At 43.0% G+C, this 26,565-nt stretch overlaps 1 long non-coding RNA gene and 1 other non-coding gene across 2 annotated transcripts in view; one reads left to right on the forward strand and one right to left on the reverse strand.

Moving 5' to 3' along the window:
- LOC137312864 (uncharacterized) overlaps positions 1 to 26,565 on the forward strand; it is a 1,008,715-nt gene that overhangs the window by 214,111 nt on the left and 768,039 nt on the right. The gene's annotated exons all lie outside the window — the stretch shown is intronic.
- Positions 1,899 to 1,971, reverse strand: trnav-cac (transfer RNA valine (anticodon CAC)). The gene has a single exon. It is a non-coding gene; the product is annotated as a tRNA-Val (tRNA).

A 26,565-nucleotide genomic window follows, 5' to 3' on the forward strand; every position in this document is an offset into this window, starting at 1 on the left:
GGTTCAAATTCATGAACGGTTTTGATAGAATAAATAAGGAGAAACTATTTCCATTGTCAGAAAAGATGGTAACCAGAGGACACAGATTTAAGGTAATTTACAACAGAGGTGAGATCAGGAGAGTTTTTATACGCAGCGAGTTGTTATGATCTGGAATGCACTGCCCGAAATGGTGGTGGAAACAGATTCAATAATAACGTTCAAAGCGAAACTGGATAAATTCTTGAAGGGGGAAATTTTGCATGGCAATGGGGAAAGGGTAGTGGAGTGGGTCTAATTGGATAGCTCTTTCAAAGAGTTGGCACAGGCACGATGTGCCGAATGGCCTCCCTCTGTGATGTTTCCTGCTATGATTCTATGTTATGGAGGATTCTCTGATGCAGTGGATATTCGGGGCAGAGGACCAAGTGGGGATTGAGCTCGACGGCAAGAGTACACAGTTCGTTCAAAGGACTGAAGCCGATGGTTTCATTCTTCCAGTGGTTGAGCAGCAGGAAATTACGGCTACTCGGCCATGCAGGCGAATTTTTCTGTAATCATTCATGGGATGTGGGTGTCAATGGCAAGGTCAACATTTATTGCCCATCCCTAATTGCTCTTGAGAAGGTGCTGGTGAGACGCCTTCTTGAACTGCACCTTTCATTGACTGTGGTATCATTGACATTTTCTGGATGGAGAGAAACTATTTCTGTTGGGTGGGGATTCTAGGACTCGGGGGCACAATCAAAAATTATAGCCAGACCTTTCAGGAGTGAGATTAGAAAACAATTCGACACACAAAGGGTGGTAGAAATTTGGAACTCTCTTCCGCAAACGGTGATTGATACTAGCTCAATTGCTAATTTTAAATCTGATATCGATAGGTTTTTGCCAACCAAAGGTATTAAGGGATACGGGCTCAAGGCAGGTATATGGAGTTCGATCACAGATCAGCCATGATCTTATTAAATGGTGAAGCTGGCTTGAGGAGCTGAATAGCCTGCTCCTCTTCCGATGTTCACATCGTACATTTCCCCCTGTGTCTGTTCTTTCCATATTTGTTGAATGACCGCCTTGTGTTTCCAGCATATTTTCGTTCACAGCTCGGTTGAGGGATGAGCCGATGGGGGTCAAAACCCGGCGACCGGGTTGGGCATTGCGGGAAGAACAAATCAACTGGGCCGAAAGATCAACTGCAGCTCAAGGGAAAAATGAAATCGGAGTCAAAGAAACAAATGAGGTTTGAATCCACGCTTCCGGAGGAGGTGGTGAATTAAACGCAGCACCTTAAACCACTCGGCCATGCTGACTTAACAATGGTTACTTCACTCTCCACCCTTCCCACACTGAGACCCCCCGAAAAAAGTCTCACTCACGACGGTGCTCGGCAAGATAAATGCTGCTGGAAAGGCTCGGTGAGCGGGATGCCATCTCCCCGGGTTTTCCTGAGCCTGTGCTTCGCGGATGGGGAGGTTTGGCTCGGGCCGTGGTGTCTCGCATCCTCAGCGATGGGCATCAACGCAGCTTGTCACCAAACTTGCTGCCCCTCGTGGTTTTGTGGTTCGGATTCGGCGCTGTCCGTTGCGCAGGGTTCGGTTCCCGGTCTGAGACGCAACTTTTGAAAACTTGTTATATTAATTGCATGAATTTATTCAAACTCTGTTGGAAGAAAAGGAAATAATCATTGTTTTATTCACCATTAATTAACCGATAACTTTATTTGGCAGAATGAGAGGCTACTGAGGGAACTTAAATAATTTCCTTTGTGCTTCTCATGCGATTAACTTTTTATCCCTTCTCATTTCACATACTGTATTTTTAAGGGCTCTGTTTAAAATGTTCAGTGCTCGTGAGGCCACGAATTTTTGTGAAATTGAACAAGACAGACCATGACACAGAAAAAAAGTACCCGAACAGAATGTTTCCGCCCGGGATCGAACCGGGGACTTTTCGCGTGTGAGGCGAACGTGATAACCGCTACACTACGGAAACTGCTGCTTTGATCATCAGCCAGAAGTTAGAATGACTGCATTGATTCTCTTTCATAACTCTTCAATTGATCGAAGTTCCACAAGTCAAAAAAGAAAAATGTTCATTTCAAAGTTATGAAACTCCCAAATGTCGCCTGACTTGTTTGGACACGGGTTGACCCAGACGTCACAGCCTCAACCAAGCATATTCTCAACATTTCCATTGGGAACAGGAGGAGGCCATTCAACCCATTGAACCTGTTCCGCCATTCAATTGGATCATCGATGATCTGTGCCTCAAATCCATTTACCCGCCTTTGCTCCCTCTCCCACGATCCCCTGACCCAACAAAAATCTATCAATCACAGTCTTGAAAGCTTCAATTGACCCTCAGCATCCACAGCCTTTTGAGGGAGAAATTTCCAGACTTCTCCTGACTTTGTGTCTAAAAGTGCTTCCTGATGTCGAACCTGAATGGCGTGGTTCAAATGTTAAGGTTGTGTCCCGCTTGTTCTTGATTCCCCAGAGGAAATTGATTCTCTCTAAATATTCTGTCGAATCATTTAAACATGTTAAACACCTCGCTCAGACCGCCCCTCAATCTTTAATACTCCAAGGGGAGGGACTTACTAGATTTAATCTGAGTAAACAAAAAGGTAATGGAGAAAATAAGGAGTGACTGTGGATATTATTTATACTAAGTTAGCTTTTACTGGTTTATGATACAAAGTAATTATTTAGCATGACTGCCATTTCCTTATTTTCAATTACAATATCGCCTGCATCTGTCTTTAAGGGGCCCACAATACCCTTAACCACCCTCTTTCTCTTAATATACTTGTAAATATTTTTAGTGTTATCCTTGATAAACCTTGCAAGTTTTTTTCTCATATTGCGTTTTTGCAACCCTTACTACTTTCTTTGTGTTCCCTTGCTGCTCTTTATATCTCTCAAAGTCTGTGGGGTCTCCACTATTCTTTGTGCTTGAAACTCCTTTCCCTTCAATTCATCACTTACAGGGGAAGTTTGATTCTGCATTTATTTTCCCCGATGTTTCGTGAGATATCAGAAATTGAAAGCGCCCCATACCAAACTACATGCTTACAGATACAAAGCGACCGCAATCTGCATCAGTGAGTTGAAAACCGAGAGCGGTTTCAATGGTGAATGCATTTACTAGCAAAATATTTTCAAAGAAAGTGCAGGTCATTGTGGTTCCTTTAAAGTCCTGATTGTTCACAATGAACTTCTCCATTGAACTAACAAGAAGTCCTATACCCCCGCCCTCCTCCTTACTGGTGAGCCTGCCTTTTACCGTCCATTTCATATGGGTTCTGGGCAGATGGTCGTGATGATCATATATGCAGAACACATTATGAGGTAAGGACACATCTATATTTCTGAGGCCTTAATAGGTTTCAAACACATCTGTTGCATGAGATCTGTGAACTATGATCTTCCAACCCTCCTTAGATATGGGGACAGTGCCGGAGGACTGGAGGATTGCAAATGTTTTCCCTTTTTTCAAAAAGGGGAAAGGAATAAACTCAGCAATTCCAGGCCAGTCAACCTAATGTCGATGATGGGGAACTTTGAGAGACAATAATCTGGGACAAAGTTAATTGGTACTTGGCAAAGTATGGGCTGATAAATGAAAGTCAGCATGGATTTGTTAAACGAAAGTCATGTTTGGCTAACTTGATTGAGTTCTTTGACAAAGTAACAGAGAGGGTTGATGAGGGTGGATGTTGTGTATATTGACTTTCAAAAGGCATTTGATAAAGTACCACATAATAGACTTGTTAGCAAAATTAAAGCCCAAGGGATTCAAGGGACAGTGGCAGCATGGATACAGAATTGGCTAAGAGACAGAAGGCAGAGAGTTTTGGTGAACGTTTGTTTTTCAGACTGAAGGGAAGCATTCAATTGTGTTACCCAGGGGTCAGTATTCGGACCACTGCTCTTTTTGATACAAATGACCTGGATTTGGGGACAGAGAGTCTAATTTCACAGTTTGCAGATGACACGAAACTCAGAAATGTACTAAACAATATGGAGGATAGTAACAGACTTTAGGAGGACATGGACAGACTGGTGAAATGGGCAGACACATGGCAGATGAAATTTAACACAGAGCAGTGTGAAGCGATACATTTTGATAGGAAGAATGAGGAGAGGAAAAATAAACTAAATGGTACAATTTTAAAGGGAACGCAGGAACAGAGAGAGCTGTAGGTGTATGTACACAAATCTTTGAAGGTGGCAGGAGTTGTTGAGAATGCTATTCAGAAATATATGGGATCATGGGCTTCATTAATAGAGGCATAGAGTACAAAAGCAAGAAAGTTATGCTAAACGTTTATAAAACACTGGTTAGGCCTCAGCTGGAGTATAGTGTTCAATTCTGGTGACAGCACTTTAGGAAGGATGTGACGGCCTTAGAGAGGGTGAAAAAGAGATTTACCAGAATGGTACCAGGGATGAGGGACTTCAGTTATGTGGAGAGACTGGAGAAGCTGGGGTTGTTCACCTTGGAGCAGAGACAGTTGTACCACAGTCTGTCATCTGACGTCCTCGGCACGATTCACAGAATAGGTACTGGATTTAGGCTCCGGCCTCTGCAGGGACGAGGGTTTTGTATCCGACTGCTGCCACTATTTATCACATCAGCCATGATATAATTGAATGGCGGAACAGGTTCAAGGGGCTGAATGGCCTACTCCTGTTTCTACGTTCATCTGTAGGTGTTTCCACGCTCTTTCAGCTGGAGGTATCTTACTATATGTTGATAATAAAAATAGTTTTTCTTTACAAAATTTCTCACAGATTGTAAAACAAAATATGTCCTTTACAATATTGGAAAACATCGCACCCTGCAGGCTGTCAAATGCTTGGATTTCATACAAATCGCAAACGACAGTCGGACAATGTTGATGTCTGTTAGTTGACTCTAGGATTTTGGTAGGAAGAATGAGGAGATGCAATAGAAACGAAATGGTGCCATTTCAAATGGGGTGCAGGAACAGAGAGGCCTGGGGGTGCACGTACACAAATCTTTGATGGTGGCAGGAAAAGATGAGAAGGCTTTTAAAAAAGCATGCGGGATCCTTGGCTTTAAAAATAGTGAGACATGAAGTACAAAAGCAAGGAAGTTATGCTGAACCTTCATGAAACACTGGTTAGGCCCCAGCTGGAGTATTGTTTTCAATACTGGGCGTCACACTGTAAGGAGGACGTCAAGGCCTGGAAAAGGGTGCAAAGGAGATTTACTAAAATGGTTCCAGGGATGCGGGACTTCAGTTATGTGTAGAGACTGGAGAAGCTGGGGTTGTTCTCATTAGAGCGTAGACGGCGTAAGAGAGATTTACGAGAGGTTTTCAAAGTCATGAATGCGCTGCCTGAAAGGGCGGGGAAAGCAGATTCAATAGTAACTTTCAAAAGGGAATTGGAATAATATTTGAAGGGGAAAATTTTGCAGAGCTATGGCGAAAGGGCGGGGGAATGGGATTAATTGGATAGCTCTTCCAAAGAGCTGGCACAGTCACGATGGGCCGAATGGACTCCTTCTGTGGGTTTTTCATTATAGGATTCAATATGATTCTGTAGGGTTATTACAAATATTTGCGTCATATCTGGGTCGAGATGGGAAATTGACCTGTTTGCTATCCATTGCCTCGTGCTGATAGGCTGCATGTGTCGACCTCCCATGGTAAATGGGAAGGGAGAGGTAGGAGAATTATTCACAATATTCGTCCCTCACGTAACATTTAACATTTGCTGTTCACGAGTAACATCATTTACTCACGGAAAAATGTGAAACAGACAGAACCGTCTGAACCTGGCGGCAACCGAAATGCATACGCATACACAGATAGAGAGCTTGTGACCATCAGCATTGTACAGCGGGGAGCAGGGCTGCAGATTCCAACTGGAATGTGGTTCCTCTGGTTTAAACGACTCTCAGGGGTAAGGGAAATGTGAATTGCCCATCCCTCAGCTCTACGGGCTGTTCCCCGCGACGCACTCCGAGACAAATATCAGCTTCGGCTGGAGGACCGTCAACCCGGTGAAGGAGGCCCTTTGGTCCGTCCGAAAACTGCTGGTCTTCCGGCTGAAGGAGCTGTCCACGACCGAATGTTGCCGACTGGCGCACTCCAAGGTCCAGGTTTACTGCTGCGGGACGCATTGAGGTGAGGTGCGACCTACGCGAAGGCTTTATCGGAAAAGGCCACCGAGAAAGGCCCCCCACCTCCCTTGATATCGTACACCATGTATGGTGCGTAACTGTATTGATTGTACCGGGGCCATTGAATTGTACGATATGTACCGTTGCAAATTATATTCACTGGAGTTTCGAAGAATGACGGATGATCTCATCGAAACATGTAACATGACTAGACAGACTAGATGCAGGGAGGATGTTCCCGATGGCTGTGGAGTCCAGAACCAGGGGTCACAGTCTGAGGATACGGGGTATGTCATTTAGAACCGAGATGAGGAGCAATTTCTTCACTCAGAGGATGGTGAACCTGTGGAATTCTCTACCACAGAAGGCAGTGGAGGCCAAATCATTCGATGTATTCAAGAAGGAGATGGATATATTTCCTAAAGCTAAATGCATCAACGGATATGGGGAAAAAGCGGGAACTGAGTTAGGCGATCAGCCATGATCATTTTGAATGGAGGAGCAGGCCCGAAGGGCCGAATTGCCGACTCTTGCTCCTATATTCTAAGTTTCTATATTTCTATGACCCGTATTGTATTGTTTGAAGCATGACTTGAATTGCATTGTTTGTACCTTTACAAATTGTATTAATAAAGAATATATTTAAATTTAAATAATTCCCATCCCTCAGAGAGACTATTCGCTCGCCCTCCTTCGACTGGTGTTCTGGTTTGGAAGCAAAAACAGCTACTTTATATTTATCTCTACTTTGGTTCCACATTGTGGGGTGTTGGAAGATCAAAGGACTTTAACTGACACATCTCAAACAATAAGACCACTGATCAGGCGGAGACACGTCATTAAGTAGAACCTATGAATTATTTTGAACGTGTGTGATTTTTTTTACATAGAATTTACAGCACAAAAACAGGCCATTCGCCCAAACTGGTCCATGCCGGTGTTTATGCTCCAAACGAGACTCCTCCCACCCTACTTCATCTCACCCTATCAGAATAACCTTCTATTCCTTTCTCCCTCATGTACTTATCCAGCTTCCCATTAAATGCATCTCTTCTATTCGCCTCAGCCATTCCATGCGGTAGCAAGTTCCACATTCTAACCACTCTCTGGGGAAAGAAGTTTCTCCTGAATTACTTATTGGATTTATTGGTGACTAACTTATATCTATGGCCTCGAGTTTTGGTCTCTCTCATAAGTGGAAATATCTTGTCTATGTCTACCCCATTTAATGCTCGCCCACCCCTTCATAATTTTAAAGACCTCCAATAGATCACCTCTCGGCCTTCTCTTTTCCAGAGAAAGCAGCCTCAGCCTTTACAGTCTTTCATGCCCCTGGTGTCTGAACTTCTCATCTGTTTGGTTGAATTTTGCTGCAGTGTTTTCTGCTTTCTCGTAGGTTTATAAATATTTCGATACTTTAGAGAATGGCTGGAGAATTGTGTACAATTCTGGGCACCACCATTAGGAATGATGTGAAGGCCTTTGAGAGGGTGCAGAAAATATTCACTAGATTGGTTCCAGGGATGAGGGTCTTCAGTTCCGTGGATAGACTGGAGGAGCTGCGGTTGTTCTCCTTACAGCGGAGAAGGTAAAGAGGAGATTTGATAAACGTGTTCAAAATCATGACGGGTTTAGATAAAGTAAATAAAGATAAATTGATCCCATTGGAGGACGGGTCGAGAACAAGAGGGCACACATTTAAGGTGATTGGCAAAAGAACCAAAGGGGACATGAGGGAAAAGGTTATTCTCCAGCGAGTAATTGTGATCTGGAATGCGCTGCATTAAAGGGTGGTGGAAGCAGATTCAATTGTGGCTTTCAAAAAGGAATTGGATAAATAATTGAAGGGAATAAAATTGCTGTGCTGTAACCATTCTGTAATTATAGACAGAGAGAGACCGAATGACAGAGAGATAGAGAGAAATTTTCCCATGGGGATAGAGACAGTGGAGGAGAGAGAGAGAGAGGGAGAGAGGCACGGAGAGAGAGAGAGAGAGCGCGATGGAGCCTGAGAAAGATAGAGAGAGATGGTGAGAAAGAAAGAGGCACAGTGAGCGAGACAGAGGCAGAGGGACGGAGATAGCGAGAGTGAGAGAGCGAGAGAGAGAGAGAGAGAGAAAGAGAGAGAGGCACAAAAGCAGAGAGAGACACACACAGAGAGCGAGAGACAAAGAGAGACAGTGAGAGAGAACGAAAAAGGGAGACAGAGACCGAGACAGACAAAGAGCAAGATGGAGAGAGGGAAACCGAGAGAGAGATGGACAGAGAGAGACACACACACATAGAGCGAAACAAAGAGAGAGAGAGAGAGATACACACAAAGAGAGAGGGAGAAAGAAACAGAGATGGAGAGAGAGAAAGAGACGCAGAGCAAGGGACTGAGTGAGAGACACTGAGAGGGAGATGGACAGAGAGAGTGACACGCAGAGAAAGAAACAGAGAGTCATACACAGAGAGAGGGAGACTCATCGAGAGAGACAGAGGGAGGGGCAGAGAAAGAGATACAGAGGTGGAGATAAAAATAGAGAGACACAGACAGAGCCAGAGAGAGAAAGAAACAGAGACAGAGAGAAAGAGAGATAGGCACAGAGAGAGAGGCACAGAGAAGGAGGAAGAGAGACTGAGAGAGACATAGAAAGAGAGAGACAGACAGAGAGTGTGGCAGAGAGTCAAAGAGAGAAATAGATCGACAGTGAAAGAAAGGCAAAGAGAGAGCTCGGTAGACGAGGGAGAGAGAAATGGAGAGAGAGACAGAGAGAGACACACACAGAGACACGGGGACACAAAGAGACACATTGCTAGAGAAAGAGAGAGAGAGACAGATATAGTGACAGGGAGAGAGAAGGTGACAGAGAGACGGATAGAGAGACAGAGAGGGAGAGGGACAGAGTGAGAAGCAGAGAGAGAGAGTGAGAAAAACAGAGAGTGAGAGACAGATAGAGGGAAACAATGAGAGGGAGAAATACAAAGAGGGACGCAAACAGAGAGAGATATATACAGAGATACACATACAGAGACAGAGAGCGCGGGTGCAGAGAGATACACACATAGAGAGAGTCGCAGAAATACATACGTACAGAAATAGAGAGGGGGATAGAGAGACAAAGAGAGAGACACAGAGAGAGAATGACCCAGAGGGATAGAGGCAGGGAGAGAGAGGGGGAGAGACAGACAGACAGAGAGAGGAGCAGTGAGAAAGAGAGAGATAGAGACAGAGAGAGATGGTGAGAGAGAAAGGTCACAGTGAGCGAGAGATAGGCAGAGGAACGGAGATAGAGACAGCGAGTGAGAGAAAAAGAAAGAGAGAGGCACAGAGACAGAGAGAGACACAAAGAGAGACAAAGAGAGTCATAGAGTGAGAAGGAAAGAGGGAGACAGAGAGAAGGAATGAGACACAGAGCAAGAGAGAGAGCGAAACAGAGAGACATTCAGACATTGAATGATAAACACACACAGCGAGAGAAACACTGAGAGACACATACACACACACACACACACACAGAGAAGAAGAGAGAGGCACTGAGAGGAAGAGAGAGAGGGGGAGAGAAACAGAGAGAAAAAAACAGAGGGAGAGAGACAGGGAGAGACAGACATAGGCAAAGAGACTGAGAGAAAGAGAGAGAGACTGAGAGAGAGAGTGAGAAAGTGACGCAGAGCGGTGGACAGAGAGAGAGTCACGGAGAGAGTGATAGACAGAGAGAGTGACACGCAGAGAGACAGAGAAATTCATAAGCAGAGAGAGGGAGACTCGGAGAGAGAGAGACAGAGAGAGACATAGAACAGAGGGGGAGAGAGAGAGATCGGCACAGAGAGATCGTCACAGAGAAGGAAACATAGAACACAGAAAATAGGAGCAGGAGTCGGTCATTCGGCCCTTCGTGCCTGCTCCGCCATTCAATATGATCATGGCTGATCCTTGATCTTAATACCAGATTCCCGCTCTCTCCATACACCTTGACGCCACTTGTGTCCAGAAATCTAGCTCCTTCTCAAATATATTCAGTGACTTGGCCTCCACAGCCTCCTGTGGTAGAGAATTCCACAGGTTCACCACCCTCTGAGTGAAGAAATTTCTTCTCATCTCAGTCCAAAATGTCCTACCCCGTATCCTGAGGCTGTGACCCCTTGTTCCGGACCCCCCAGCCCGGGGAAACATCCTCCCTGCATCCAGACTATCTAGTCCTGTCAGAATTTATCATATTTCATTGAGATCCCTTCTCATTCTTCTAAACTCCAGTGAATACAGACCGAGTCGACTGAATCTCTCCTTACATGACAGTCCTGCCATCCCAGGGATCACTCTGGTGAACCTTCGCTGCACTCCCTCTATGGCAAGAATGTCCGTTCTTAGCTAAGGAGGCCAAAACTGCACACAATGCTCCAGGTGTGGTCTCACCAAGGTCCTGTATAACTGCAGTAAGACATCCTTTTCCTATACTCAAATACTCTTGCAATGAAGGCCAACATACCATTTGCCTTCCTAACTGTTTGTTGCACCTGCATGTTTGCTTTCAGTGACTGATGTACAAGGACACCCAGGTCCTTTTGTACATCAACATTTCCCAATCTATCATCATTTAAATAATACTCTGCCTTTCTGTTTTTCCTTCCGAAGTGGATAGCTTCACATTCATCCAATTAATACTGCATCTGACATGTATTCGCCCACTCACTCAACTTGTCCATATCAAATCGAAGCCTCTTTGCATCCTCCTCACAATTCACGATCCCACCTAGTTTTGTATCATCAGCAAACTTGGAAATATTACATTTGGTTCCCTTATCCAAATCATTGATATATATTGTGAATATCTGGGGCTCAAGCACTGATCCCTGCGGTACCCCACTAGTCACTGCCTGCCACACCGAAAAAGACGCATTTACTCCTACTCTCTATTTCCTGTCTGTTAACCAATTTTCAATCCATGCCAGTGTAATACCACCAATCCGATGTGCTTTAATTTTCTGCACTAACCTCTGATGTGGGACTCTATCAAAGGCCTTCTGAAAATACAAACAAACACATTCAGTGGTTCTCCCTTATTTATTCTAGCAGTTATATCCTCGAAAAACATCAGTTGGTTTGTCAAACATGATTTCCCTTTCATAAATCCATGTTGACTTTGTCTAATCCCGTTGATATGTTATAAATGTCCTGTGATCACATCCTTTATAATGGACTCCAGCATTCTCCCTACTACTGATGTTCGGCTAACCGGTCTACAGTTCCCTCTTTTCTCTCTCCATCCTTTTTTAAATCGTGGGATTAATTTTGCCACCCTCCAATCTGCAGGAACTGTTCCATAATCTATCGAATTTTGGAAGATGACAAGTAACACATCCATTATTTACATGCCTACCTCTTTTATTACTCTGGGATGCAGATTAGCAGGCCCTGGGGATTTATCAGCGTTCAGTCCCATTAATTTATCCAGCACTATTGATTTACTAATACTAATTTCCTTTAATTCCTCCTTCTCACCAGTCCCTTGTCTCCCTCGCTTTTCTGGGAAGTCATTTGTGTCCTCTTCCGTGAAGACAGAACCAAAGTATGTGTTTAATTGCTCTGCCATTTCCTTGTTCCCCATTATAAATTCTCCCGTTTCTGTTCTTAAGAAACCTACATTTGACTTCACTAATCGTTTTCTTCTTACATGCATGGAGAAGCTTTTACAGTCCACTTTTAGGTTTCTCCCAAATCTCAGGCTTGCTAATTTTTCTGGCAACTTGATATGACTCCTCTTTGGATCTAATACTTTTGTTAGCCATGGTTTGGCAGATGTTCCTTTTGTGTTTTTGCACCAGAAAGGAATGTATAAAATTGTTGCAATTCATGCATTCGTTCCTTAAATGTCAGCAATTGCTTAACCATCATCATTCATTTCGTTGAAGCTTCCCAAACTATCATAGACAACTTACTCCTCATACCTTCCCAGTTTCCTTTTCTTAGATTTAGGACCCTTGTTTCGGATTGGACAACTTCACTATCCATCTTAATGAAGAATTCTATCATGTTGTGGTCACTCTTCCCGAAAGGACCCCGCACGACAAGATTATTAATCAACCCCTTCTCATTGCTCGGTTTGCCATAAGGGCACGGTAGCATAGTTGTTAAGTTACAGCACTAGTAATCCACAGTTATAAATTCAAATTCCGCTACTGCTGCTGGGGAATTTAATCCCAAACAATTAATTAAATAAAATGTGTAATTGAAATACTAGTGTCAGTAATGGTGGCCGTGAAATGAATAGATTCTGGTAAAAACCTGCAGTCCCTTCCAAGTTTGGCCTCTTTGTAATTCCCCACTCCGAACAATGTGATGATTCTGAAATGGCCCAGCAAGCAACTCAGTTGTTAAATCTCGCTTAAAAAAAAAGACTTCAGTAACATCGAACCGGACACCAGAAAAAACAACTCACACACCATCCTGACTTGGAAATATGTCGCCGTTCCCTTATCGTCGCTGGTTCAATCCTGGAGCTCCCTTCTCAACAGCACTACGGGAGAAACCATCAACACACGGACAACAGCGGTTCAAGAAATTCACTCAACATCACCTTCTCAAGGGCAATTCGGGATGAGCATAAAATGCCGTCATAGCCAGCGACGCCCACATCCCATGAAAAAAAAATCTTGTATCCCCGACAGCCAATAGAGTAGAGGAGGAAAGGCACTGAGAAATGAAACAATGAAAAGGAGAGATGCAGATCAGAAAGCGACACAAGGAGAAAAAAATACTCACAGAGAGTGGAAGAGATGCGGGCACCCAACACAAAGATCGAGGTACGGTGAGAGATAGCGGAAAATGTCGGAGAGGCGAGGAAAATACGAATGATAGCGGAATGGAAGACAGTAAAACAGGATACTGAGCCGGAGCGTTGCGAGAGAGAAAAAATATAAACGGTGCACAGGGCGCTGCTTCCACGAGGCGACACATCATCTCGAATTGCCTGTCCCCCAGATTAGAGTGAGAAGAACAGCAAGTGAAACTGAGGAAGGCGGATAGAGAATCACACAGAGAATGAAAAATAAACAGAGGGAGAGTGTTGAGGAAGATAGCGTGTGACAGAATGAAACAAAAATAGTGGGAAAGGAGGTGGAAAGAGAGTGGAGGAAACAAAAGGGGAGAGAGAAAAAAAATATAAAGGGTGTAATTCTCCCACTCGGCTGCACATCGTCTCGAGGGAGAAATGCAGATAGAGGTAAAAGCAAGGAGAAAGAGGTAGACAGCGTGAGAGAAAATGAAACAAAGGTAGTGGGACAAACAGCAAGACAAAGGTGGAGTGTCGGAGGGAAAGAGGATAATGAGAATCGAGACAGAAAGTAAGAGAAAGAATACAAATCTCACAGAGCAATGCTGCACATCGTCTCAGCGACACTCACACCATCCCACTTAAAATACGTGCACACTGAGACAGCGAGTTTCAAGATGCTCACACCATCGTCTCAGCCCCAGGACATTAGTCTACTTTTCCAGGTTTTGCAGCTCAGTTCAGGTGATTGTTTGTTACTATCTAGTTTGGCTCGGTTCCTTATTCTCTCTTTTCCCCTCTGTGTGCATCTATTCCGCTTTCCTCACATGTTTCAACCCCAAAGCACTCAATCTGTTTCGGTGTTTAGACCAACCAATTAGGCCCTCGGCCGAAGTTTCAGAGTACACTTGGCCGACTGCACCATGCCACGGAGATACCAAATCAATGGTTTCCCTCAGGGATCAGTCCTAGCATCTATCCTTTCTAATCTGTACATAAACTCCCCGAGACCAGATTACGGAAATTAATTTCTGCTGATGACAATGCCTTTGCTACTGAAACTCGTGAATTTTCTACCCTGTAAACCACAGTCATTAATGATATGAAACGCATGGCAGAGTACTGTCCGAAATGACGTCTTCATCCGAGTATCACAAGGACTGTGAGATCCATCTTACATTTGCTCTCTGTTAGTGTCTCTCCTGAACTTATTATACACTTTGGTCAACTTTTGAAACATGCAAAATTGAAGCCAACGGAATAAAAGTGCAGAGGCAGCATGGATACAAAATTGGGTAAGTGACAGGTAACAGAGAGTTGTGGTGAACAGTTGTTTTTCGGACTAGAGGAAGGTATATGGGGGTATTCCCCAGGGGTTAGTACTAGGACCATTGATTTGTTGATATATATTAATGACTTCAACTTGGGTGTGCAGGCACAATTTCAAATTGCAGAAGACACAATCTTGGAAGTATAATAAACAGTGAGGAGGATAGTGATAGAATTCAAGAGGATATAGACAGGCTGGTGCAATGTGCGGACACATGGCAAATGAAATTGAACACAGAGATATGCGAGGTGATTACATTTTGGCAGGAAGAATGAGGAGAGGCAATATAAACTAAATGTTACAAATCTAAAGGGGGTGCAGGAACAGAGAGACCTGGGAGTACATATACTCAAAACTTTGAAGGTAGCAGGACAGGTTGTGAAAGTGTTTAAAAATCATAGTGGAACTTGGGCTGTATAAATAGAGGCATAGAGTACAAAAGCAAGTGTGTTATGTTGAACCTTTATACAACACTGGTTCGGCCACAACTTTAGAATTGTGTTCAATTATGGGCACCGTACATTAGGGAGCATGTGAAGGTTTTGGAGAGGGTGCAGACAAGATTTAATAGAATCGTTCCAGGGATGAGGGACTACATTTATGCGGAAAGACTGGAGAAGCTGAGATTGTTCTCCTTCGAGCAGAGAAGGCGAAGAGGAGATTTGACACAAGTATTCAAAATCATGAAGGTTTTAGATAAAGTAAATGAAGAGAAACTGTTCCCATTGGTGGACGGGTTGAGAATTAGGGGACACAGATTTAAGGTGATTGGCAAAAGAACCACCGACGACATGAGAGAAAACTTCTTTACCCAGCGAGTAATTTTGAACTGGAATACGTTGCCTGAAAGGGTGGTGGAAGCAGATTCAATCGTGGCTTTCAAAGTGGAATTTGGTAAATAATTAATAGGAAAACATTTGAAGGGCGACAGGGAAAGTGTGGGGAAATGCGACGAACTGGAATTCTCTTATAAAGAGTCGGCAGGGGCTGGTTGGGCCGAATGGCATGCTTATGCTTTGTAACCATTTGTTGATTCTATGATAATCCCAAATTGCTTGCTGAAATATCGAACATTGTTAATTTGTAATCGCAGACACCGCAGTGAATGGATTGGTCAAACCAGCAGACCACATTTGAAAGAAAAGTTATCCAGAATATAGATGACGATGAAAAGGCTCCTTTATTGTCCACGCCTAGTTACTTGGGAAGATGAAGGAAGATATCTTGTTGGTTGTATATACAGTAACCACTGTGCGTCATTTTGGGAGAATGGATGTTCAGGGGAGAGGATGAATCGAATAGCGTCCAAGTAAGAATCTAATGTCAGGAAGTCTTCCATTCTGTAAATTATTTAATTAACCTGACAATTAAAATAAATGGATATTTCACCACATTCTTCAACTGCTGTCTGAATTTAGTCTGTGTTATTGCATAAATACAGGTGTTTGTACAACAGCTCAGAAGCTGAAGTATAAATCCCATTTCTCTTACGAATGTCGGGAGATATACAGAGGAATACCCCATAAACCACATTCGCTCAGACACTACAAACACCAGAAACAGCGCCCATAACAGGATGAAATTCCCCGAGATAACAAACAGTAAAATGATGGATTTCCTTCGGTTCTCCATCTCTGGGTCACGGGGACTCTCCCCACTGCTGTGACCCCGGAGTCTCCTGCGGGCTCTGCTGGCCACTAAAATGTGTCTGACAGTTGAAGCATTCAGCAACAGAATCAGACCAAAAGGGACACCCGGAGTTAGAATATAATGGAGGAATTCAATGCCTGCCCATATCTGCGAATATATAGCACCGCTTGTCACACCACAGAACCAGGGGCTATTGGATAACATATAATCACGGGTATAGAAAAAGTACCAAAAAATATTCATTAAACAGAACAGAACAGTCACTGTTGCTAAAACCACAGCCGCCGTTTTCTCGGTGCAATATTTTGTTTTCAGCTTCTGACAACAAATGGCTACAAATCGATCAAAGGTGAAAGTGACGGTGAACCAGACAGAACAGTCAGTAGCTGCATTAAGCAGGACGGCGTGAATATTACACACTGGAATGTGGTATAGAAAAGTGAACTGTGAACGATAAGTAATGGGGATCTGCCTCAATATCAGATCAGTGATAACGACCAATAGATCCGCCGCTGCCATGGCCACCAGGTAGCGAGTGACACATTTGGAGAGTCCGCACTTTCCACGAGACAGGACAATGATCGTCATTAAGTTAACTGCAATTCAGCGGAAGACAAGTAAATTATAGTAAACTCAGAACAAAGGCGAGAGTGTGACAGAAATAATCATAGAATCACACTGTTACAGAATCGTAGAATCATAAAATCAGAGAATCACAGAATCAGAGAATCACAGTACTATAGAATCGTCGAATCATAGAATCCTCAAGCACAGAATGAGGCACTTCGGCCCATCGTGTTCCTGCCAGCTCTGTGAATGAGCCAACCTGTAAGCCAATTTCCCCATTATTCTGCATTTCTTTATTTTCAAGTATATGTCCAATTGATTATTGTACCTTAATGTATTGTGATAAATACACGATCTCTCATTGCTCAAGTAATATGTTTGTTGCATAGTGAAAATCAAGTCAATGTCTTGTGTAGTCTGATTCCATGCAGTCCATGCAGGATCATTTGACAGCGCTGATGAAATCAATAGCTACATTCTAAGGAATCTCTTTAATTGTTTGATGGACGTGCTGAGAATTAGACTGTGATACTCGGGCAAGAAAAAACTCTCTATCGGAGAAACAGAACACAGGGCCAAAGATACATCAATGTGAAACAGACAAGACAAAAATTTCTGCAGTAAAAAGGAGCGACGAAGTTGTTAAAACATCGCACCCACACCCAGAGGTAAGTAAGGGATGTGGAACGGTTGCTCTGTAAGGTGACTGTGGACATGAGGCACGGACAGGAGAGGAACTATTTGGGACTTTAAGGTAATCGTTTACAGTAACTACAACCACTAATGGAATAATTAGTAAAGTCAGAACATTCACATAACGTTTATATGAATGAACAGTTTTTTCAAACAGTCTGACAATATTAAAACATGAAAGATCTGAACTCAGTGGCAGCGCTGGGCTTCTGGGTTTCATCATTTGGTGAGCATCAAATCGTTTCACGAAATGAAACGGGGAATGTGTAAAAATAAAACATGAATTTAGTTAATAATTCATCGCAGTCCAGTTAGAATCTTGTTGTTACATATCAATATAATAAACAGGTAAAAATGAAGTTAACTCATTTGTATTGTGGAATAGCAGGAGGTGGTAGAAAATCAGCCTGAGGCTCGCTGAGAGATCCTTTGAACCGTGTCAGACTGGTCTGGGACTAAATGGTTATTTCATTGCAATAAAATGAAGATTTGGCCCTGTTACATGTTGCACTCGCATTCCTGTCCTCAGCATCCTGGGGCAGTGACATCGGTGCAGTGAGGGAGATGGGGAGAAGTGAGGCAGCTGACGGGAACTGAATCATTCCTCCCACAAACTGAACCACATGGAGCTGGAGTTAAATGTCGCTGGCAAACTCATGCTCAGAATTTGAGAACGACACAGGTTTCAGTGGAGACCAAAGAGAGTAATCTGATGAAGGCTGGGAATCGTTCAGTGAAATTGTTGTTTTCATAACCTTAAAGAGTTTTTTGAATCACGGAGAGGAAACAGCGGTAAATAAGGGCGGACTATTCATTCAGCTGATTCCAGTGAATGGGTGAATATCCAATAATCGCAACGAGGAAGCTCGAGTATTGCACCAAACAAAGAAAGGGGAACGCGCTATTATTCCAAACACAGTAAGAGTAGCGCGGTATTATACCAAACACAGTAAGAGGAGCGCGGGATTATACCAAACACAGTAAGAGGAGCGCGGTATTATACCAAACACAGTAAGAGTAGCGCGGTATTATACCAATCGAAGTAAGAGGAGCGCGGAATGACACCAAACACAGTAAGAGAAGCCCTGTATTTTAACAAACACAGTAAGAGGAGCGCGGTATTATACCAATCACAGTAAGAGCAGCGCGGTATTATACCAAACACAGTCAGAGGAGCGCGGGATTATACCAAACACAGTAAGAGGAGCTCGGAATAATCCCAGACACAGTGAGAGAAGCGCACTGAATTTCCCCGTTTCTCTGGATGTCATGATGTACATTACATGACGAGTAATACAGTTGCACATAGGTCGCAGAATCAATAACAGGATATGGAGACTTACAAGGGGCATCGACAGCAGCGAGCAGGGGTTATTAAAAACTAAGAACAGAAATACATTGAAACATGGTTTATCGAGTTCATTGCTGGATATAAAGCCTTACCAGGAAAACCAAATGCTGTGACGAGGGGTTAGTAAATAACAAGAACGGTAATAAAATTAAACGTGGTTTACAAAATTAATAACTGGATATATGGACTTACCAGGGACACCAACAGCAGCGAGGACCGGATAGTAAATCTTTTGGAAATCGTAAAGTGTCCAGAGTATCAGATATTTTATTATCAGGAACGAAACCATTAGTTTAGTTTGTTGGTGGGCTGATGATTCCAGTTGATGCTGGAGGCGATGCTCTCCTGACACTTTGAGTTGAGGTGCTGAATTAAACGCCTTTTTTATTGTAGAGTAAACCTCTCCTGGGTGAATTTTATTCCATGGTGACTGATATTAATCAGATCATTGAACAAACAAGTTACATTTACCGCTGCTACACCAACAATGTTCGCAGGCACGGCAGAAAGGTATAATCTAACGCTACAATGACCAGAATATAATCTCAGTAACATTGAAAAGAATGGAAAATAAATGTGAAAGTCGCGGGCTTGCAGTGTGATACCAAATGACACTAAGAATTACAGAACGACAAGAGAGCAAGGTCCATCACTTGCCCTTCTACCATCCTGATACAATAATAAAGGATTTGTGCAATCAATCTCTATCAAATAGTTTACAACAGATCCAGAAATGACACGGGGAAAACCCGACTGGTGTTGTGATTTGGGAACTATAGGTCCAAAGTTACCTTTTCACGCTAAATGTGCTGCACTTACCGCATGTGACGTCTCAAAGTATTCAAATACTGTACTGCAAAATACTATTTTCTGAACGATATCTAATTTATTTGCATTTGAATGAATCAATACTGACTGCTTCCACCGTCTCCATATTGTGTCTATTCCATAGATTACCACTCGCACACCGCAATGTAATTTCTGCAGATTAGTTTTGAATTTACCACCCTTCAAGCGCAGGCCATGTCGTCTGGTACTATGGGTCTGGACAAGGTGAAATAGCTGATCATGGTCCACATTATCTCGTCCCTTTAGAATCTAAAAACTGAAATCATATAAGCTCTCAATCTTCTCTTTCCCACTGAGGACATGTCCAATTTACTTCAGCGCTTCTCATAACCCAATCCCTCCATGCACTCATTCGTTCCAGTTGCTCTCTTTTGTATCCAATCAATAGCTGGAGTATCACTTTCCTACAGTGGTGACCAGTACTGTTCACAGTATTCTATATGCGGTCGCAGCAATCATTTATGAAGTGACAGGGTGAACTCACGATATCAGCTCAATATCGACTATTTAATTCATCCCAAATTATTTGCTCAATTCACTATCACCGGGCATTGTTGCGACTGTTGCAATTTATTGTCAATCCGACAGATCTCTTTCATTTTCCTTGATTGTTATTTAGCGTGGAATCATAGAATTGCAGAATGACGCAGCACAGAAGGAGGCAATTCGGCCTGTCGTGCCTGTGCCGGCTCTTTGAAAGAGCTATCCAATTCGTCCCACTCCCCTCCTCCTACCCAATAGCCATGCAAATTTGTCCAATTCCAGTGTTCATCCAATTCCCTTTTGAAAGTTATTATTGAATTTGCTTCCACCGCTGTGGATCATAACAAATAACTGCGTATTTATCTTCCTCACGATGAATCTTGTTCTTTTGCAGTTACCTTAAATCTGAGTGCTCTGCTTACCAACCATTCTGTTACTGGAACTAGTTTCTCATTAGCCACTCTATCAAAACTCTTCCTGATATTGAACACCTCTATCAAAGGTCAGTTTAACCTTCCCTGCTCTAAGGAGAACGACCCCAATTTCTCCAGTTTCGCCACGTAACTAAAGCATTACATCCCTGATATAATTCGAGCAAATCTCCTCTCTAACCTCTCGAAGGCCTTGACATCCTCCTTAAAGAGTGGCGCCCAGAATATACCGCAATACTCCAGTGGGTCCTCAAGGCTGGTTTTATAAAGGTTCAGCAAAACTTCCTTGCTTTTATACTCTGTGCATCTATTCATAAATCCAAGGATCCTGCATGTCTTCTTAACAGACTTCTTAACTTGTCCTGACAAGTATAATGTAGTTACAGTATTTCACCTGTCTATCTAAATTATCCTAAAGTCTGTTACTATCCTCCTCACTGTTTACTGCATTTCCGAGTTTCGTGTATTCTGAAAATGTGAAATTATGCCCTGTATACCCCAGTCCAGATCATTAATATGTATCAAAAAGTGCAGTCGTCCCTACACTGGCTCCAGGGAAGCACGACTGCACAGTTCCCTGCAATACTAAAACAACCGGCCACTAATACTCTCTGCTTTCTGTTCCTTTTCAAATTCGTATCAATGCAGAAACTGCTCCTTTAATCCCATGTGGTTCAATTTCGCGAAAAAATCTATTATGTGGTCATTTTCAAACGCCTTTGAAAGTCCATCTACATAACATGAATCACACTACCCTCATCAGCCGTCTCCTTTACTTCATCAGATAAGTCAATCAAGTTAGTCAAACACGATTTGTCTTTAGAAAATCCGTACTGACTTTCCCTTATTCACCATATATTTTTCCATTTGCCAATTAATTTTGTCGTGAATTAATGTCTCTATAAATTTGCCCACCGCCAACATTAAGCACAATGCCCTGTAATTGCCGAGTTTATCGTTCTCCCGTTTTTTGAACAGCGGTGTCACATTTGCAATTCTCCAGTTCTCTGGCACCACTCCCCTACCTAAGGAGGATTGGAAGATTGTGGTCAGAGCGTTCGCAATTTCGAACCTTACTTGTCTCAGCAACCTTGGATTTATCCCATCCAGACCGGGTGACTTTTCTACTTTGAGGACTGACAACCCTTTTTGTATCTCCTCTTTATCTTTTATTATCCTATCCAATTTCTCTAATACCTCTTCCTTTACCGCTACATTGACAGCATCATCTTTTGTAGTGAAGACGGATGTATAGTAATCATTTAGTTCGTGTGCTTTCTGCCTCCACTGGAAGATCGTCACTTTGGTCTCTGATTGGATCCAAACTCATGGGACTACTCATTCACTACTTATATGTTTATAAAGGACTTTTATTTGTGCCGCAAATCTGTTCTCATACTCTCTCTTTGATACTCTTATGCCCTTTTTAAATCTCATGTGTACTTTTGGAATTCAGCCTGGTTCTCTACTGCATTATGAACCCGACATTCGTCATAATCCACTTTTTCCTGTTTCATTTTAATCTCTATCTCTTTAGTCATTCAGGGAGCTCTAGCTTTGGATGCCCTTCCTTATCACAGTGTATGATGTATGAAGTGTGACATCACCATATGATGTTTGAAGTGTGGCATCACTATATGATGTCTGAAGTGTGACATCACGGTATGATGTGTGGAATGTGACTTCACGGTATGACGCATGAAGTGTGGCGTCACGGTTTGATGCATGAACTGTGAAAGATGAAACAACAACGACATTTATTTATAACGCGCTTTTAATATAAAAAAATCCCAAGTTGCTTCACAGGATCGTTATCAAACAATATTTAACACCGAGCCACAAAAGGAGATATAAGCACAGGTGACCAAAAGCTTGTTCAAAGCGGTAGGGTTTAGGGAGCCTCTTAGAGCCGGGGAGAGAGGTAGCGAGGCGGAGAGGTTTGGGGATGGAATTCCAGAGCTTAGGGTCTAGGCAGCTGAAGGCACGGACCTTAATATTGGAATGATTAAAATCGCGGAGCGCAAGGGGCAAGAACTGGAGGAGCGCTGAGATCTCGGAGGGTTGTAGAACTGCAGGAGGTAACAGGGACAGGGAGAGAGGGGCGAGGCCATGGTGGGATTTTAAAACTAGGATGAGAAATTTAAAATCGAGGCATTCCCGGCCGACAACCAATGTTGGTCAGCGAGCACAGCGGGTGATGGGTGAATGCGACATGCTCCGAGTTATGATATCGGGAGCAGATTTTTGGATGTCCTCAGTTTTGTGCATGGTGGAAGACGGTTGGCCGGGCTGGAGAGCCTAGAGGGGAAAAAAAAGGAATGGATGAGTGTTTCAGCAGCAGATCAGCTGAGGTCGGGAGCAGGTTGACGATGTTACAGAGTTGGAAGTAGGTGATGTTGGTGAACGTGCTGAGATGTGTTAGAATGCTCATCTCAGTGTCAACTAGGGCAACGCGGCTATGAACGGTCTGGTTCACACTCAAACAGTGGCCAGGGAGAGGGATGGAGTCGGTGGCTGGGGATCTGAGGTTGCATCCGGGACCAAAGACAATGGCTTTGGTTTTCCCAATATTTAGTTGGAGGAAATTTTTGCTCATCCAGTATTGGATGTCGGACAAGCAGTGTGACCAATCAGAAAGTGAAGGTCTTGATAGAGGTGCTGGTGATATAGCGCTGGGTTTCATCACAGGGAATCTGATATTGTATTTTCGCATGATATAACCGAGGGTCAGCATATAGACGGGAAATAGGAGGGGTCAAGGATAGATCCTGCCATAACTGGCGAAGATTTCGAAACAGAGATTGACAGATTTTGGTTTGGCAAAAGTTTGGCACTAATTGAATGGGGGAACAGGCTCGACGGATGAATGGCCTGCTCTTGTTCCTATGTTCCTATGGTACTCATTGAATGTGGGAACAGGCTCGATTGATGAATGGCCTACTATCGTTCCTATTGTTCTATGTTCCTATGGTACTAATTGAATGTGGGAACAAGCTCGATGAATGAATGGTATACTCGTGTTCCTATTTTCCTGTGACACTAATTGAATGGGGGAACAGGCTCGATGGATGAATGGCCTACTCTTGTCCCTGTGTTCCTATGTCATCTTTATACTGATTGATGAATATGGTTAACATAGGATTAATACATAAGCATGTCTGCGTCATTCGAGGTTAAGACGCATGTATTTTAGTTCCATTGCTTCGGACATGAGAACGCCTGTGGTCACGAAAGCCACCTCCCCCTCTCGCGCATGCGTATCCCAGCTTTATATGTTGATTGTTCTCCTGACGTTCCACCCACTTGACCCGTCAAGTTGGCCTCGCCCGTCTGGACTCTCTTTCTGAAAACATTTCTCATATCCAAACCTTTCCCATCCCTGACGCAGATAATTTCTCTCCCAGATATTTTGGCGTCTGGCCACCGCTAAACGCTCCGTTCTCGTTTCTTTCCCACGGGATCTCGCATGTTTCTCAGCCTTTGCTGACTGGAGTTGAAATTGGGCATTTAACCCTGTCCGTTGCTTGCTGTACTTGCAGGACCTCTCTATCTGAGTGTTTGATGGAGCTGCACATTAACTTTCTGTGTTTCTTGTACGAGGACACACAAATCTCTTTGAACACCAACATTTAATAGTTTCTCAACTTTTAAAAAATATACTGTTTTTCTATTCTTCCTATCAAAGTGAATAACCTCACATTTCCCCACATTATCCTGCATCTGCCACCTTCTTGCCCACTCACTTAACCTGTCTATATCCCTTTGCAGTGATTTGGATTTGAGTGTACAGAACCGTATGAGTCAGAGCAAATATACCGGGGCTGGAAGAGATTGGATTTTATTCACATTAAATTACAAAAGAGAATTGTTCCGTTATTCATATTTACTCATTTTAATGGATAAAGTTTTCAAAATGTTCTCGCCCAGTCCCGACTGGAGACCTTTCACTGGTTGATGGAACGTGACAAGCGCTGCAGAGATAATGGGTCCATATTCCAATTGGCAGGATGTGACTAATGGTGACCGAAAGGCCCGAAGGGAGGCCGCACTGGTTGCAGGAGAGCTCGTTCGCTGTGACATGGAGATTTCTGCAGTGAGCGAGACCAGACTGTCTCCATGTTCCCACAATGAAACGTGCTCCCTTTATTGTGGCAAAATGAATGAGATTTCTCTTTTAGTACGCCGGAGACCCGGGTTCAATTCCCGCCACGACAGAACCATTTTGCTTTCTGCCCCCATGACATTGCCCGAATACGGATAAATTTGCTTTCACCTTCAATCTGCGCACCATCTTGAGACATTTTCTCTTCTCCACGTGTGTTGCGACGACAACCCATCTGCATTCTGTCCTCTGGAGCTCAAACATGCTCTGGATCTCAGTCAATCTTGCCTTCTGCAGCGCTGAAATGAGATCGATCAGTGGAATCCCCAAAGTGAGAATCATCCCCCGACACCAACGAGCCGCTACGAAATGTACGGTGCAGAGAATGGAGATGAAACAAATCCAATCACATTGTTCAATACTGGTTATTAAGATTAAGGATCGTTCGTCTGTGGAACGGCAGAGTGCTCACGTGTCCTAATGAATAAGGCATCTGGTTTCGGTGTTAATCGTGATGTTATCAGAAGATTGCTGATTTGAGTCCTGCCTCAGCCGATTTACACACTGGGCAAAACGTGTCCAACTCGGAACGGAAGAGTTTGTTCAACCATTAGTGGCCATTTGTTGTCGTTTTCTGCCAAATATTGAAATGCTCTTTTGATATTTTTGTTCTGTGTGTTTATTTCTCACTGAGGATTGCATTTTGTTCAGTTATTAACATCCCAAAATATCTAATTGACTCCCAGATATTATTCGTGTTTCGAATCACAACAATAAGCTTTGCCTCAATCTGTGTAAGAGCAGGTTAATAAATTGTAAACAATTTTACAACACCAAGTTATAGTCCAGCAATTTTATTTTAAATTCACAAGCTTTCGGAGGCTTCCTCCTTCCTCAGGTAAATGTTCAGGTTAATAAATGCAGTGGAGCGAATACTGTGAACATGGAGCGGATTAAAGAAAATAAACTTGAGGAAACACTGAGCCCGACATTAAGCAAAACCCCTGTGAGCAGCGTTCGAACCTGCGAGGGGAACATCATTGAGATTTCGAGTTTCATATCTGAACCACTTCGCCATCGCAGTTAAATTGTAATAGAGTTACTTCGTTTATAATCTCGATAATTAATATTACACCAGTTTAGTGAGATTCAATTTGCTGCAAATTCATAAAATCTGGAACATCGGATCGATCATTAAAATAATCCAATCCCTTCCGATTTTTAACAGGAATTGCAGATGTTGAGAACAGTTTGGAAGATTCTGCAGGATGGTGAATATAAACAGCTGGAATATTGTGTTCTGCTCCCACATGACACAGATCGGATTCAGCCTCTGCTTCCTGCCGGCCGGCGGATGAAACCTTGTATCCAGATTATCAATTGATTCCAGGTTTAGAGCTAAACATTTAAGCTGGAGATTAAACACAGCGGTTGAGCTCATATATATATATATATATATATATATTTTAAACCAGAGACAGTCTTACATCTCATTTATTGCTGATTAAAACACATCAATGTATGAATATGACCAGAAACGTGTTTGATCTACAGTGGGGGAATTTCGAACAGATTCGGGGCCAACGGTCTCCAAGTTGATCTTACCTGTGATTCCCTTCCATCTGTCTCCCCTTCCCCCCACACGCTGCAGAATTTTAAACCCAGGTTAGTAACACAGATTTGTTATTTTATAATTTTTCTCCGTCTCCGTCCTATTCCCTTTGAATTTATCTGATGATGTTTCTTCAATCATAAACTGGCCCCTTTGAATGTATCTAATGCGGTTTCCTCAATCATACTCTGACCCCTTTGAATGAATCTGATGCGGGTTCCTTTGAATGTTACTAATGCGGGTTCCTGATTCATGTTCCAACACTTTGAATGTATCGAATGCAGAATCCTCAATCATGTTCCAACACTTTGAATTTAAGACCATGAAATGGCTGTGAGTCTGAAACAGGCAGAAAAATCAAGAAGTGATCTCACAACACAAGCAGGAGCGGCGGAGGTAATATAGAGAGAAATATTTCATGAATTAGTTAATAAGTTTGGTGTTTAGAATTAATTTATTAGTAGTATTTATTTGATTGGTTTGCATTTCTAACAGTCTTTCGTGTTTTTTTAATGTTAGACTTTCAATGTTTTACCGTGGCGAAGCAGTTAAATAGCCTGAAAACAAAAAAGACAGTTTTAGGATACTGATAGCTCACATGGTAGGGCAG

This window comes from Heptranchias perlo, unplaced genomic scaffold, assembly GCF_035084215.1.
Source record: "Heptranchias perlo isolate sHepPer1 unplaced genomic scaffold, sHepPer1.hap1 HAP1_SCAFFOLD_44, whole genome shotgun sequence".
Classification (NCBI taxonomy): domain Eukaryota; kingdom Metazoa; phylum Chordata; class Chondrichthyes; order Hexanchiformes; family Hexanchidae; genus Heptranchias; species Heptranchias perlo.